At 25.1% G+C, this 16295-nt stretch overlaps 1 protein-coding gene across 1 annotated transcript in view; it reads left to right on the top strand.

Moving 5' to 3' along the window:
• LOC117182140 (carcinine transporter-like) overlaps positions 1-16295 on the top strand; it is a 216876-nt gene that overhangs the window by 132082 nt on the left and 68499 nt on the right. The gene's annotated exons all lie outside the window — the stretch shown is intronic.

The following is a 16295-nucleotide window of genomic DNA, read 5'->3' as shown; positions in this document are numbered from 1 at the left end:
TAATTCTGAAAAATTAAATAATTTTCCTTAAAATTTTATGAATTCTTTTTTGACAATTTTGTAAAGACTTTGGAATTTTAACTATTTTTAAATATTCTCTCAGAATAAATTTTTCAGAATAAAAATCATTTATAATTTTCCTTGCAATTTAAAAAAAATCTATCTTTTTAAATCTAGTATTCTGGAAAATATCTACATTTCTTTTAATCTTAAAAAATATACTTTTCGTTTTACATTTTTTGAAATATTTTTCAATTTTAAGATTTATTTTTCAAGTTAAAAAATCATGAGATATTTTCTCATGAATATTAACACATTATTTTCGATTCGTTTAAAGCCTTTCAAAATTCTCAAAAATGTTATTTTTTTACATTCTCCGAGATTTTGAATTTGTTATTAAACTTTTTCAATCTTCTAAAATTATTTTTTTTAATGTGTTAAAAGATTATAGACCCACCCGATACCTTTTCAAATGATTTGATTTTTACCATTTTTTTTAATTCTACAAAATTAAAAAATTTGTCTTAAAATCTTACAGAAACTTTTTTGACATTTATGGAAATCTTTTTTAATGTTTTGAAATCTTCTTAAATATTCCCTTAGAATTAATTTTTTACAATAAAAACCGTTAAAAATTTTCCTAGAAATTTTTTAAGAAATGTCTATTTCTTGAAACCTTACAATATTCTTAAAAAGCTTCAAAATTTCCTTCGAAATCTACTTTTTTTAAAAATCTTTTTTAATCTTTTAAGGTTACAAATTATTTTTTAATATTTAAACATTTTTCAAATATATCTTAAACTTACTCGAATGTTTTCTAAAATTTTGTAATCATTTAATATGTTTCTTTAAAATTAATATAAAATTTTGTATTCCTCATAAACCTTTCAAAATTTGTAAAAGAAATTTGAAATAATTAACACTAATCTTATAAAATAATCCCTAAATCATAAAAAAATTCCCAACAAATCGTGTTTTCGATAGCAGTCATTTTTTTGTTACTGATATCAATAGTGATCGTTTACGATTAAATTTTTCTCTTTTATCAATATTGTTTATAAACATTTAGAAATACATTTTATTATGAATAAAATTACTTATTTGGGAATTTTTATGTACAAAGACGATGGTGCAGAAAATTCATAATATTTATTTGTCTCTCTCAATCAATGTTTATTTAATGGACCCATAAATTTTTTTAACTTTGCAATTAATTCCTAAAAATAGAAAAAATCCTACTAAATTAAGATTTTACATCTTCAGTAATAACCGTGCTATTTAACAACATTCCATGTGTAGTAGCGCTAATTGGCGCTAATTTCGCATCTGTCATTATCGTGCGTCATTAATGCCACTCCCTAATTATGACACTACAATAAAACAACTTGAATGGAAGTATAGTACAAAGTGCTTTTTAATTACTTTTTTACCTTAGGGGTAATTCATAAACTAATTTTAGTTAAAAATTCGACTATTAGGGGAGACTAGGATTACGAGCACACTTTTTTTGCATCGTTAATTTTTAATAACAAAATGAATTTATGAAAAAAATCATTGATACAGCTTGAAGGAGTGATATTTCCGCTTTCAGGCTTGGGACTAAGCGCGCACCTTTAGATTCCCGAAACAAATTTTATTAATTTAATCAAAACATTCAAATTTTCTCTCAAATTTTGTATTTTCAGGGCTTGTAAGACGGGAATAGAATAGTGGCTTTTTTAAAAATTTGTTCGTTCATTAAAAATTAAACTATTCAATTTTTAGAAAATTTACTTTTTAGTTGAGAAAATAATCTTTAGGATTAAAATATTTGGTGTAAATTTATATTTTTGTAGATTGATTATTTTACTCTAAAATTAATCTCTTATGCTTAAAATCTATTTTCTTGGAAATTCGCTTTTTTAATAAAGAATTAAAGTTTTTAACTAAAGATTTAAAATTTTCCATTTGTGGTTGTAACTTGACATTTTTATTGAAACTGGATCTTTTCGAGTTCAAAATTCATGTATTTTGTTTAAAATTCGTCTTTATTTGTCGAAAATTAATCTTAGAATATAAAAATTAATTCTTTTTGGTCAATAATGGAAATGTTTGCGTCTAAATCAATCTGGTTTGACTGAGTATTCAATAATTTAATAGATAATTAAACTTTTCGGTTTAAAATCATTTTTGTTGCTAAAAGTTCTTTTTTTAATTTCACTATTTGATTATAAATAAACAACATTTATCTATTAAATTAACAATTTATTTTAAAATAAACTATTTTTATGAAAATGTTATTTTTGGTTGAAAAACATATTTTTGAATTAAAAATACAACCGTTTTGTAGATAATTCAACCTTTTGAATTTAAAATTTAACCATTTTGTTGAAAAATAATAGATTTTGTGGGAATTTTTTTTCCATTTGGTAGAACATAAATCTTCTTGCTGAGAAATCAATCTTTTTTTAATAATTATTGTGTAAAAATGATTTTTTTTTATGATTCACCATCTATGTTTAAAATTCAACTATTATTTTCTTGAAAATTCGCTTATTTTAGTTAAGAATTAATTTTTGTGACGACCAATGTGTCTATTTCATTTTTGTTTAAAAATAATTTTTTTCATTGAAAATTAATCTTTTCTAGCTGAAAATGTATAAATTTGGTTGAAAATGGATTTTTAACAAAAAATCGAATAAGTAGGTTTTCAATTAATAAATTAATTGTCATTAAAAATGAGGTTAGACAAAGTAGTTAAAGCTTGATCCAAATAGTAGAATTTTTAAACAAAAGAGATGAATTGTGATCAAAAATACAATATTTTCTATTATAAAAAATTATTAATTAATTCAAATGAAAAATTTCATAGTGGAATTTTTAACTAAATACATTCATTTTCTACCCAAAAATGGAATAGTTAAATTTTCATTTTAAGAAATTAATTTTTAAAAAAAGACCAATTTTCAACAGAATAGTTATAATCTTCAAACAATAAAAGAAAATTTTAACAAAGGAGTTCTAATTTCAAACAAATAGTTGAATTGTCTATCCAAAAAGATAAATTTTCTACCAAAAATGTAAAGATTGAATTTTTAAATCAAAACTATCAATTTTTAACCAAAAATGGATATTTAAATTTTCAGTTAGGAAAATTAATTTTCAAATACAAAAAAAGAATTTTCAACGACATAATTAAATTTTCGAACAGCAAAATTAATGTTTGACAACTTGTTCATTTTTCAACCAAGTATCTGAATCTTCAATCGAAAAGATAAATTTTTAACCAAAAATGGAATATTTGAATTTGCAAATAAGAAGTATTTTTTAACAAATAAAAAAATTTAACAAAGTACTTCAAATTTCAACAAGATATTGAAGTCTTTATTTAGACGCAATACTTGTAAGACAAAAAACAATTATTTTTATTTTTTAAAGTATTTAAAAAATATATTATTATTTTATTATTTTTTACTTAATGTGGATGTTTCAGTTGAAAATACAATTGTTATTAACTTCCTCTTTTTCCTTAAATTCTTCTTTGAAAAAAATAAGTTTATTTGCAGATTATTTATAGACAATGTATCTTTCCTTATCTGGTCAATTAACTTGTAAGTGAATTTTAATGTATGAATATTTCGAATGCTAATTTTGTTTGAATTACAAAGAAGCAAAAGAGCAGTTATAGATTTTATCAGAAAAAATTAGATGCTAAATAAACAAGAAAGAAGAGGAATCATAAAATAAATTTATCGGAAGGAATCGTTAGATATGATACCATCTTACTACATCTCCTTTTCTTGGGATCACTTAATATTAATTTTTAGATTTTTTTCCTTCAACAATTTACAGACTTCACAGTCTTTCCCAACTATTTCCCAGGCTATTTTTGGCTTAAATTTAATACTTTTTAATTGGAAAGTCTACACATAATTTATTTGAACATTAAACTATTTTGTTAAAAAAACATTCTTTTTGGTAGAAAAATCCATAATTTGCTTAAAATTTAAACTACTTTGTTAAAAATTTATTTTGTTCGTTGCAGATTTAACTGTTTTTGTGAAAATTCGTTTTCTTGTTGGTGTTGAAAATTGAGTTTTGAACGAAGAACTTTACTATTCCTTCGTTGGTTGAGCGTCTTATAGAAAGGAAATAATTTTAATGATATTAAACTTAATCATTAAAAACCATTTCCATCAAAAAATTCTCACTTGTTTCTTTTTCTCTCAGAAGAAATTGTTTATTTTATGTTAGTTGATAAGATTTTTCATAAGAATCATAATTTATAACAAAAAAGTATTATCAGTTAACATTTTCTGTATGCTTCTCCTAAAATGTAATAAAGAATCAAATGTTTTCTGCAAGAGTACTTTTTTCATCAAATATATAGAGAAGTTACAATTAAATATTATAAGAATTGTAATTTCTGACATGCTTATTTATTCAATAATTATCACCAATATTAATAAATTGTACACCAGTCTCGTATCTACAAATAGCCTTTTTTATCCGATTAAATGACAATTGTAATTTTCTCTAATAGAAACTGTTATTAAAAATTACGCAAATTGTTATTTAAGTGCGTCATATCAAGTTTTTAATTCAGTGTTATCTTATATAAATAGACAAATAAATTATTTTTTAAACAATTTCGTTGGTCAATCATCGCAAGAAATATAATTTTAGTCATAATTTAAAGAAAATTCTGCGCGGAAACGCAATTTGGGACATTTGTTTACATGTACTTTTATTTACAATATATATTATTTATGCTTTATAAAGATTGAAGTTATATGACTTTAAAATTATGACTCGTATGAAAAATCTTGGAAACTAGCCTGAAAAAAAATTTTCTATGAGAAACAAAAGAATTATAATTTGTTTATAAAAATTGTTTATAATTATTAGGTTCTATAATATTAGAATTATTTCTGTTCAATATGTGCAGATCCAATCATTTCGGTAACTAGTGGGTTTCTTTCTGAATTTTTTCTTGAGATAAAAATTCATAAATCTGAAATTACCAATTTTTTCGCTTTATTTGTTGATATATTGTTGCTATGTGACAAAAATTAAAAATTGCAAAAAAGGTTTCTTTACGAAATGTAATTCTGTGCATTAAAAAAAATGCTTTAAAATCGGTTAAAAAAAACCTGTGGGCATTTGTCTATTAATCAAAACTTCCATCGGTATTTGTTTATTAATAAATGAGATAAATAAGCAACAATAACAAATAGCTTGATGTTGAGAATGTTATTGATAATTGCATTTATTTTTCATCATTCTTTAAAAATTTCATCAATTTTTCATGAATAGTTTAGGGAAGAATAACTTGTTAATCAAGCCATGCAGAATTGTTCAATCGCACATTATAAATAAACAAATGCATTTTTATTAAAAAAATGTATAACATGACTCACTATTAATGAGTAGATTATTTTTCAATATTTATTTATAATTTTCTTTTCAACGTCAAAAATCGTGGGCTCACTTGGGAAATTTCTACTCACGAGGCAAAAAAAAATTTTTTAATAAAAAAACCCTTGAAATATATAATGTTTAAATTTTATATCCGCCTTCCCTTTCAATTATTTGAACAGATTTCGAATATAAACAGAAGTGCAGTTCGTGCATTGGGCGGGAATATAAAGTCAAAACAGGTTTCTGAAGGATGAGTAATCACAGAGACGATTGAAGCTCGACAAAACATTTTCGCTAAACCGTTACAGGTTTGAGAAAAAAAGAAATTAAAACAATCAAAAAAAAGGGAAAAAGGGACTCTGTTGGATAATGGAAGTTTAGCAAACCACGAATATTTCAGACCAGACTCTTGGATGCTCATTAGTTTTAGCGCCTTAATTACAGGCGCTGAAGGTGCAAATTAAGTGGAGATAATAGGTTTGAAATTCCAGTCAACAAATTTTAAAGACTTTAATCATAAAAGTAAAGCAAATTATAAACTTTTAATTAAAGGATTTAAAAAATTCAAATTTTAAAAAGTGTTATTACCAGAGAATTTGTTCAGATAGCTTTCGTAAAAAACTTTGCAACAAGTAGTTGAGTTTTCAATAAAAAAGAGTAATTCTTAATGAAAAATATCATAGTTATTATTTTATCGGAGAAAATACTTCAACTTTTATTTTTAAAAAGTCGAATTCAACCAAAAAGAAGAAGAAATAATTTAAAATATTAAATTTGCAGTTGACAACTTTCAACCAAGTAGTTTAATTTTCAATAAAAAAACTATCAATTTTGAACAGATAATGGAATAATTAATAATTGAGTGATAAAAATGAATTTTTAAATAAAAGGGAATTAATTCTCAACAAAATTGTTCAAGATTTCAAAAATAAAATGATTTTTTAACAATAAGGTTCAATTTTCAGCGAAGTATTTGAATTTTCAACGAAAAAAAGATAAATTTTTAATTAAAGTTTTAATAGTTGTATTTTCAATTGAAAATGGTTAATTTTAAGCCAAAAATTTATTATCTATATTTTTAGTTAATTACATTTTTAAACCAAATAGTTCAACCAAGTATTTGAACATTCAACCATAAAACATGAATACTCAAAGAAAAATGTTTGAACTATCAACCAAAAATGTTAAATATTCAACCATAAATAGAATAGTTAAAGTTTCAGTTAAAAAATTGAATTCTCAAAAAAAAATTGAACTAAATATTTAAAATTTCAACAATAGATATATTTTCAACTAATAAAATAAATCTATAACACGGATAAATTTACAAGAAAATACTTACAAAATAATTAAATATTCAAGCAATAAAATTATTTTTAACGATATGGTTCAATTTTTAACTAAATAGTTTAATTTTACACAAAAAAGATAAATATTTAAATACAAAATTTAATAGTTTAAATTTCAACTGAAAAATACCAATCAGTATGTTTCGACTATTTTATTTTGGTTGAAAATTATTCGTTTCTAATTTAAAATTTAACTATTTGTTTAAAATGTAACTTTTTGTTAAAAATTTGTCTTTTCAAATTGAAATTTTTATTAATTTTGTTGAAATATATTTGGCTGAAACTTCAACTGCTTTGTTAAGAATTGAATTCTTTTGTTAAAAATTCGATCTCATTTTTTAAATTCTCTTCATTTCGTAGAAATATCAACTACTTGAATCAAAATTTACATTTTGTTTACAAATTCCCATTTCTGGGTTGAAAATTCCATTTTATAAAAAGAACTCATCTTCTTGGTTTGAAAATTAAACAATTTTGTTGAATTTTTTTTCTCTTGTGACTGAAAATCTTTCGTGGATGAAAATTCAATTCTTTCGTTAGAATTTCGTCTTTTTGGTTTGAAACTATTATCATGACGTTTTTTTATTGTTGAGAATTCAACTAAAAGCTTAACAATATAACTATAAAATATATATATAACCTTTTTGGTTTAAAAATATAACTGTTTTGTTGATTTTTTTTTTTAATTAACAACTATTACATTTCTCGTTGTAAATTTATATTTCTGTTGTAAATTCAAATATCTAGTTGAAAATTGAACTTTTTTGGTAGAAGTTTAATATTTTTGGTTTGAAAATACCATATTTTGTTGAAAATTCATCTTTGTAGATGAATATTCATTTATTTGGTTAAAAGTGTGACTATTTTTGAAAATTAGTCTTTTTTTACTTTGAAACTCAACTATTTAGTTTCAATACAGTTTTAAAAAAATTGAATTTGGGTTTTGTCTAAAATTCAACTATTCGGTTGAAAAATCATCTTTCTGGATGTAAAATCAACTTTTTTGGCTGAAGTTTATTTTTTTGTGTTTTTGAAAAATCGACCAAGCGGTTAAAAATTTATCGTTGTAGGTTGAAAATTGAGCAAACTGGTTACAAATTCAAATATTTTGTGGAAAATTTAATTATTTTTTAAAAATTCAACTGTTTTGTTGAAAATTCATTCTTTTGGATTAAAAATGTATCTTTTATGGTTTAAATTAAGATTGGACTAATCGTAAAATCATGCAATTAATCTTTTTTTTTTATTTTTGAAGTTGTTTCATTGTTGCAAATCTGAATAATAAAATGAGAAAAATATGTAGTTTAACTGGTGCAGCATTGCGCTGGGGAATCGCCTTGAACTTCGCATCGTACGTGCTCAGAATAATTATCAAGATTTCAACGGAGTCTAGATTCCTCTTTTCCCTTATGGCAAAGCTTTTGATTGTACATTCTATACCTGGAATTTTTATTTACTACACACTAGAAACTTATAGCTTACTCATAAAAAAAAAATTCTGCCCGCTACGCGGGAACATTGTCCTCACGCGCGACTGTTGGTTCTCGCGCTTTGCGCTCGATAATGTATTTACCTCGCGTTGCGCGCTCAGCCTTTTTATTTACCCGACATTCGTGCACAGGTGTTTTAAAATTAAAGGTCAAAGTATGAACTGTAATTTGGTGATTGTGAATTCTCTTTTGTTAAAGCTCCTTCCATTTTAACCAACACATTCCGATAACGTGTCTCGTACTTCGCACTCGATTTTGTCGGAAATTCTGACTTTTCTACATTGGGTTCAACTCTATTATAACAAATTTATATAATATTTTTTTCTGTACTTCGGCCTGTGTCTGCTTATTAAATATTGCGGATGTCCTATTTCCAAAAAGTTAATTTTTTAATTTTAAATATAATTTTATAACAAGAATTTATAACAAATTTGTAGATTTTTTTGATTAAACAACTTTTGTCGTTTAATTTTTTTCGTCTCTTGTTTCGTTTTCCAAAAATTCACTTCATTAATTTTTAATCTTATTTTTTACTATTCACTTTTTTCATAGCTTGCGCCGTTTATCCAAACTTTTATTTTTTTATTTCTAATGTTTTTTAAAGAATAAAAAAAAACTAAAAAGTTTTTTTATTTTTAATAAAAAATAGTTTAATATATCTAAAAAAGACGAATTTTCAACAAAATACTTGAATCCTCAATTAAAACAGATTAACTTTTAACTATACAGTTGCATTTTTACACACATTTTTTTCAAATGAAACGAATTTTTATCAAAACACACATATTTCCTATCAAACAATTAATTTTCAAACCAAAAGGATTAGTTTTTTATGAAAAAAGACGGTTAAAAAATATACATGAATTTTCAAACAAATATACACATTTTTAAAGGAATTTTCAACCGATTAGTTCAAGTTTAAGCTAAAGAAATGAACTTTTAACTAAAAACAGAATGGTTAAATTTAGAGTCAGAAAAATAAATTACTAAAAAACGAAAAAAAAATTACAGTGTAACCCCTCAATAGCCTTCCCTTCTATAGCCCTTCCGAGAATTGACGCCGCACCGCGTATAGGTGTAACAGAAGCTTCGCGAGGTACGCAGGTTCTACGTTTGTCTCTCTGGCGCACACTCAGGCGTGAAAAAAAGCGGAGCGCGCTATAATGAGTTAGTTCCCACCCACCGTCAGCCCCAAAATCGGCGCTATAGAAGAGTTTCATTGTAGTTAAATTTTCTACCCACGATATTAATTTTCTTAACCAGAAGATGACATTTCAACTCCTAATTTTATTTATCTACCAAGAAAGACATTTTCAACAAAATAGTTAAAGTTCCACCTAATTAAAAGAAAACAAATTTTCAACTATACAGTTGCATTTTTAATTTTATAGTCACTTTCCTAACCGCAAAATTCATTTTTAACAAAAAATACGAATTATAATCTAAATACATATATATTCTACCAAATAATTAAATTATACACCAAGAGGATTAATATCCTATCAAAAAGATTTTTTAAGATAATAAAGGAATTTTAAACAAAATAGTTTATTTTTTCATTAAATTGTCATACTTTCAAGCCAAAAAGGCGAATGTTCTATAAAACAGTTAAATTTTCAGTTTTAAAAATTAAATTTTTAACAAAAAAGTTCATTTAAAAACAACCAGTGGAATTTTCTACAAAATAGTTTAATTCCCAGTTTGAAAAAATTGTTAACGGAAAAAAATTCGAATTTTGAATTGAAAATTTAATATTTGATATTTCAACAAAAATAAAATTAATTTAACATATAAATAGCTTGATTTCAACAAAAAAGATGAATTAAAAAAAAACTTGAATCCTCAACCAAAATAGATTAATTTTTAGCGAACAGTTACATTTTGGAAAGAATTAATTTTCTACAATATAAGACGAATTGTTAACAAAGCACTTAAGAAAAAAACATATTTTCGACCAAATACTTAAATTTTAAACCGAGAAGATTAATTTTAGATTGAAAAGAGGATTTTTCAAAAAAATATTTGAATTTTCAACTGAATAGTTGAATTTAAAAAAATGCATAAATTCACAACAATAAAAAAAGAGTTGAATATTCTACAAAAAATTGCGAATATTCAATAAATTACTTACATTTTCAACTAAATATTTTTGAGAATCTAGGTGATATTATTTTAAATTTTATTTCAATAAATTTTAGTTTATATTTTTTTCCTTTCAAATAAGTTTTAAATAAATATTTAAATTTTTAAATGAAAAGAATAATTTTTAATCAAATTGTAAAATTTGCAACAAAATAGTTGAATTTTTGAGTTCAACTTTCAACCAAAGAATTGAATTATCAATCTAATTTTTAGCAACAAAAATGATGAAATTTCTATTTAAACTAATGAATTTTGAGAACAGAAAAATTTATTTTAAAAATAGATGAATTTTCAACATCCAAATATGTATATTTAACAAAAAGTTATTTAATTTTGAAGTAAATAATAAATTTTTTAAATAAAAAAGACGAATTCTTAATGAAAAATTTAATAGTCACTACGTTTCATCTTTAAAGTGAGTTCGAGGCCTTGTTATTCAAAAACAAGAACAGTCTACCTTTATCAATGAATCATTTTGACACGAGATTTTTCAAATCAATCACTTTGGCCCGTTCAGACTAGATGAATAACAAAAACTGAAATTTAGAACAACAAGTGATAGAATCGATCACTTGTTACTGTAAATTATGATTACACAATCATCATTTTTCTTACAATTCTAATATACAAGATCATTTTACATTGCCTTACAATTACATATTCATCCATTGTCTTGCATATTCATAAGAACAATTATCAGGAAAATCAAATTCTTGATGTCTGATGTATGATAATCTGTCAACATCAACGGCTCAATTTGCATTAAAAAAAAAATTAAACAGGAAAAAAGAAAAAAAGGAAAAACGAAAAGGTTACTTGCATTTTAATTCTGTAAAGTAATTATCGCGATCACTGACATTATGTTTGTAAATACGTATACATGTATGATGAAAAGAGTTATTTAACAATGTAGATTAAGTTACTTATTTTCGTTTTAAGTTTTTAGTTTTGAAAATCAGGAAATTTTTCAGTACTATTCAAACTAAAATTTTCGATTATGCAACTATTTTGTTAAAAATTCAACATTCTTCTACGAAAATTGTCTTTTTGGATTGAAAATTCGACTACATGGTTGAAAAAGCAACTATTTTTGTATTAGGTTTAATCTTTGTTGTTTGAAAATTCCATCAATTGGTTGAAAATTGGACTATTTGGTTAAAAATTCAGCGATTTCGTTAAAAATTTTATTATTTGATAAAAAATTCAACTGCTGTGTTAAAAATTCCTATTTCGGCAGAAAATTAATAATAATTAAATAATAACAGGCGAAAAATTAATTTCTATCTTTAAAATTTAACCATTTTGTTGGAGGCTATTTTTGTTGGTGAAAATTCATGTTTTTCCAACTGAAATCCTAATTATTCTTTCACTCTATCGCTATTCTATAACTATTTTTGTTTTTTGAAAATTAAATTATTTTGTTGAAAAATTTATTATTTGATCAAAAATTTAACAGCTTCCTTGAAGATTCGTCTTTTTGGATAGAAATTTCTTCTTTTTTACTAGAAACTCAATAAAAAGGCTGAAAATTGATTTCTTTCTTAAAAATTTAACTATTTTGTTAAAAATACTATTGTTGTTGATAAAAATTCGGTTTGTTTTCAACTGAAAATTAAACTATTCTATTTTTAGTTAATGTATTTTCTTTTTGGTAGAAAATTCGGCAATTTTGTTTGAAAACTCGACTTTTCAGTTAAGTTAAATTAATTTATTTTCTTGTTTAAAAATTCAAAAATTTGGTTAAATATAACTTATTGTTTGAAATTTTTCCTTAAACTAAAAATTCTACTATTCTATTTTTCGGTTAAAACGTCATATATTTTTAATTTATTATAAACTTAATTATTCTATTAAAAATTTTACTTTTTTGTTGAAGATACGTCTTTTTGGATGAAAATTCGTCATTTCCGTTGAAAAATCGTCTCTTTTGATACAAAATTAATCTTTTTGGTTGAAAATTCATCTCTGGCTGAAAATTTATTTCTTTGCTTAAAAAGTTAACAATAATGCGGGAAATTAGTTTTTTATTGTTAAAAATTCCTTATTTTCAAACTAAAAATTTAACCATTTTATTTTGGTTTAAAAAGTCCTCGCTTTTTGTTTGAAAATTCGACCATTTATTGCAAAATTCTACTACTTGGTTTCAAAGTTTAAGTATTTTATTGAAAATTTATTTATTTGATAAAAAATTGAACTTTTTTCTTGAAGATTCGACGTTTTGGGTAGGAAATTAAGCTTTTTGGTTGAAAATTCATCTTTCCGCTGAAATTTAATTTCTTTATTGAATAATTTAACAATTTGGTTGGAAATTCGTTTTTTTGCAAGTTAGTTGTTTTAAATTGAAAATTTAACTATTATATTTTTTTATTAAAAACTCATCTCATTCGTTGTTGTAGTCTTTAAACACGGTAACATTTGATCTACTTATTCGATTGGATTGTTCTTTGGCACACTTAATATGAATATGAAAATAATGGTCGAGTTCGTTAGCCAGCTTTTTTTGACATTTTAAAAAGTTAGAGCATTTTAAAAATTTCTGAGACCACATTTTTTTCTATATTTAAAAATTCTTTGACAGATATTTATAAAAGACCAAAATATGAACAGTTTATCCCAATTACTTTTTTTGATAAAATAAAAATTACCAAAGTTATAGCATTTTCAAAATCCAAAACACCAAACGAAAATGAACATTTGAAGCGTCGAAAGCGTGATATGGGAAAAAGTCAAGAAAAGAAGAACGTTACTTTTTCAAGGCCCTACCAGATTTTCTAAACAACTTTAAACATTTTTCTCACAAAAAATTCAAATTTTTTGCACAAAAAAACTAATAAAAAAGCAATAACTACATTTTGTGGCCAAATAAAGCAAGATACGAAAAGAGATAGATCAACGACAATTGTGCAACTAAAAAAGAATAACAATTTTTTCAGGAATTATTTTTTGTAGGATAAGTGATTTTTTTTTATTTTTGAAAAACAACATTGAAAATAACGAAATTATATTTGTGTACAACGACGCAAGCTACGAGAATAAGTTTACACCAAACTCTCGCTTTCGGTCAGGTGTGCAGCCTTCTAGGAAGGCAGAAAACGGGATGACTGAAACCGAGAGTTTGGTGTAAACATTTTTTACGAATATTTTTTTGATAGGAATCGTATTCTTTATTTTAATTGTAAACAAAAGGATTTAAAATAAAAAAATTATAAAAACAATGCAATAAGAATAATAATGCTTCAATTTCCATGCATATTATGAACTGTAATGATATCAATTTATTGAAATGAAACATATTTCAGCGCAGCTATGAATAAAATTGAATGCAAAATAAGAAACAAATATTAAAATAATCATGATAAAAACAATTTTTACTTCATTTTGCAATATCTAAATACGCAATCCCATTCAGAGGTACATACAAAATGTATTTTGACATTTTCTGCAAAATCGAGTGTAAAGTACGAGTTACGTGATGAGAATGTGTTTGCTAAAGCCAAAAGAGCTTTAACAAAGGAACGTTCATAATCGCAAAATTACAGTTGCCGATTCGTTGATCTTTAATTTTAAAAGGTCTGTGCACGAATGTTTGAGAAATGCGAAGACGGAGCGCGAGAACCAACAATCGTGCGCCAGCAGATTTTTTATTGCAAATCCATCTCTTAAGTTCAAAATCCGACTCTTTGGCTGAAAAGTTAACTATTTTGTTGATTTCTTTTTATTTAAAGCATTTGTTTCTACTTGGAAAAATGCGTATCGCACTAATTTTCTCTTTAAAAAACAACATATTTTGTTGCTTGTTTAATTAAACAATTCAAAGTTTTAAAACTAGATACAAGAAGAAGTTATTTAACAGAAAGTCACTTAATTTTATAAATATTAAGGCAGATAGATAGAGACCGCACCGCCAATTTGGTAGAAGTTTGAATTTAAATTAAATCTGATGATTTTTGATTGAAATTAATTGATATTCACTGATTTTTCATGAACCACTAATAAATTTGAGAAACTACTTCGCGATATAAATTCGCGAATCAGACGGCGCTGTTGTCAATGTCGGAGGCAGGCTCATTCAATCGCACGAAATAATCCGATCAGTAAATCAGTCCCATCGGCTTCAGTTGGCTTCATGCATCAAAGCCCCACTGTTGGTCGATACGAGCTTGCCATCGTGCTTGTTCGCTATGTGTGTGCTTCCCACTTCGAGTGAACTGTCGGAACGTGATGACGCAATTACACAGGTAGGATATTGGGGTACAGCGCCTTAACGCAACGCTATTTTTTTGCAACGCCTAAGTGAGCAACCCCCCCCCCCCCCCCCAACCCAGCTCCTTTCACCATTATCCGAAGCACAGCATTAATTTTTTAAATATATGGTTGAAAATAAGTATAATTTTTTTTAATTCAAATTTTTAGTTAATATTATAAGATTTTTGGATGAATATTCAGATTTCTGAATTCAAAATTTAACTACTTTACAAAAAACTCCTCTTTCTGTCTTGTACATTTAACGATCGCTGAAATTTGTTTATTTTAGTGAATGAACATTTTTTCTTGGTTGAACATTCAAGTACGTGGTTGAAAGTGGACCTACATTGTTAAAAATTAATTTTCTTAGTTGAATATTAATGATTTTCCTAGAAAGCTCATAATTTTCATATAAAATGCATTTTTTAATGAAATAAAACTGTTTTCTAGTTAAAAGTATTATATATTTTGTTAAAATATTATGTATTACATTTTTTGTTGAGAATTCATCTTTTTGGGGAGAAAATTGAACGTCTTGGTAAAAATTTCATGTTTTTTGGTTAAAATCGCAACTTTTTGGTTGAAAACTAATCTGTTTTTGGTAAGGTGTCAACTATTTTGTTGAAAATTCTAATTTTTAGTAGGAATTAAACTGTATTTAATCCAATTTTCAAAACTTTTATGGTTAAATTATCAACTATTACATATTATTTTTTTTAAATTAATTTTTTTTCTGAAAATTCAAATGCTAGGCTGAAAAATAATTTTTTTACTGAAAGTTTAACAATTTCATTTTTTATGGAAAATTCATCATTATTATTTGAAAATTAAAATATTTCTTTGGAAATTCATGTATTTTATGAAAAATTATTTTTTTTTTGTGTAGAGAATTAATCTACTTGGTAGTAATTTAATCTGTTTGGGTTAAAAATTCAACGGGTTGGTTAAAAAATAATCTGTTCTTGTTGATTATTTAACCATTTTGCTGAAATTTGACTTTTTTGTTCAAATGTTTTTGATTCGGGAAAAAATCATTCCAAATATCAATTTTCATCAATTATCAAAATAATTGAGCTTCCTTTTCTTTTATATTATTTTAGATATTTGATACAAAGATCTACAAAAATTTTATAATAATATTAATTTTATATTTGAATTAAAAAAATAATGCTTTTATCTGTCCACTTCTAAACCGCAAATTGATGAGTAAGTTCCAGTCAACTGATAATTCTTGGGGGAAACACTACGATATGCTTTTATTAGAATTTGTTATTGTTTCTAAACAGGCAATTGCAGAACAAGGAAAAAACATATTTTAAGAATCAAATAACTTAAACTTTTTTACTCTTTTTTATTCCTCTTTGAGGGATTCACAAAGTCGTGGAAAACCCAGGAGGAAATAGATGGATAAAAAATTTGCGACGAACAGTTATAAGTTCCTGCGTGCTCTCCAATGACGTCAGAGGGCCCGAGGTTCGAGTGGAGCGCGTCAGCCAATGGGAGGGTGGCGCTCGGCAGGTGGGGGCCCGCTTCTCGAGCAAGCCTATAAAGTCCCTCCAATGATTAACACTGATGCAGTAGAGTCGATGTGCCCTCGTGGCCGGCGATGTAGCGTGGTCGTGCGCTCAATTTCCAAACGCACGTGCTCTCTCCGACTCTTTTTCGATTT

Source organism: Belonocnema kinseyi, chromosome 10 (assembly GCF_010883055.1).
Source record: "Belonocnema kinseyi isolate 2016_QV_RU_SX_M_011 chromosome 10, B_treatae_v1, whole genome shotgun sequence".
NCBI lineage: Eukaryota > Metazoa > Arthropoda > Insecta > Hymenoptera > Cynipidae > Belonocnema > Belonocnema kinseyi.
The sequence above is the reverse complement of the archived record's forward strand: the minus strand, read 5'-3'. Positions and strand labels throughout refer to the sequence as shown.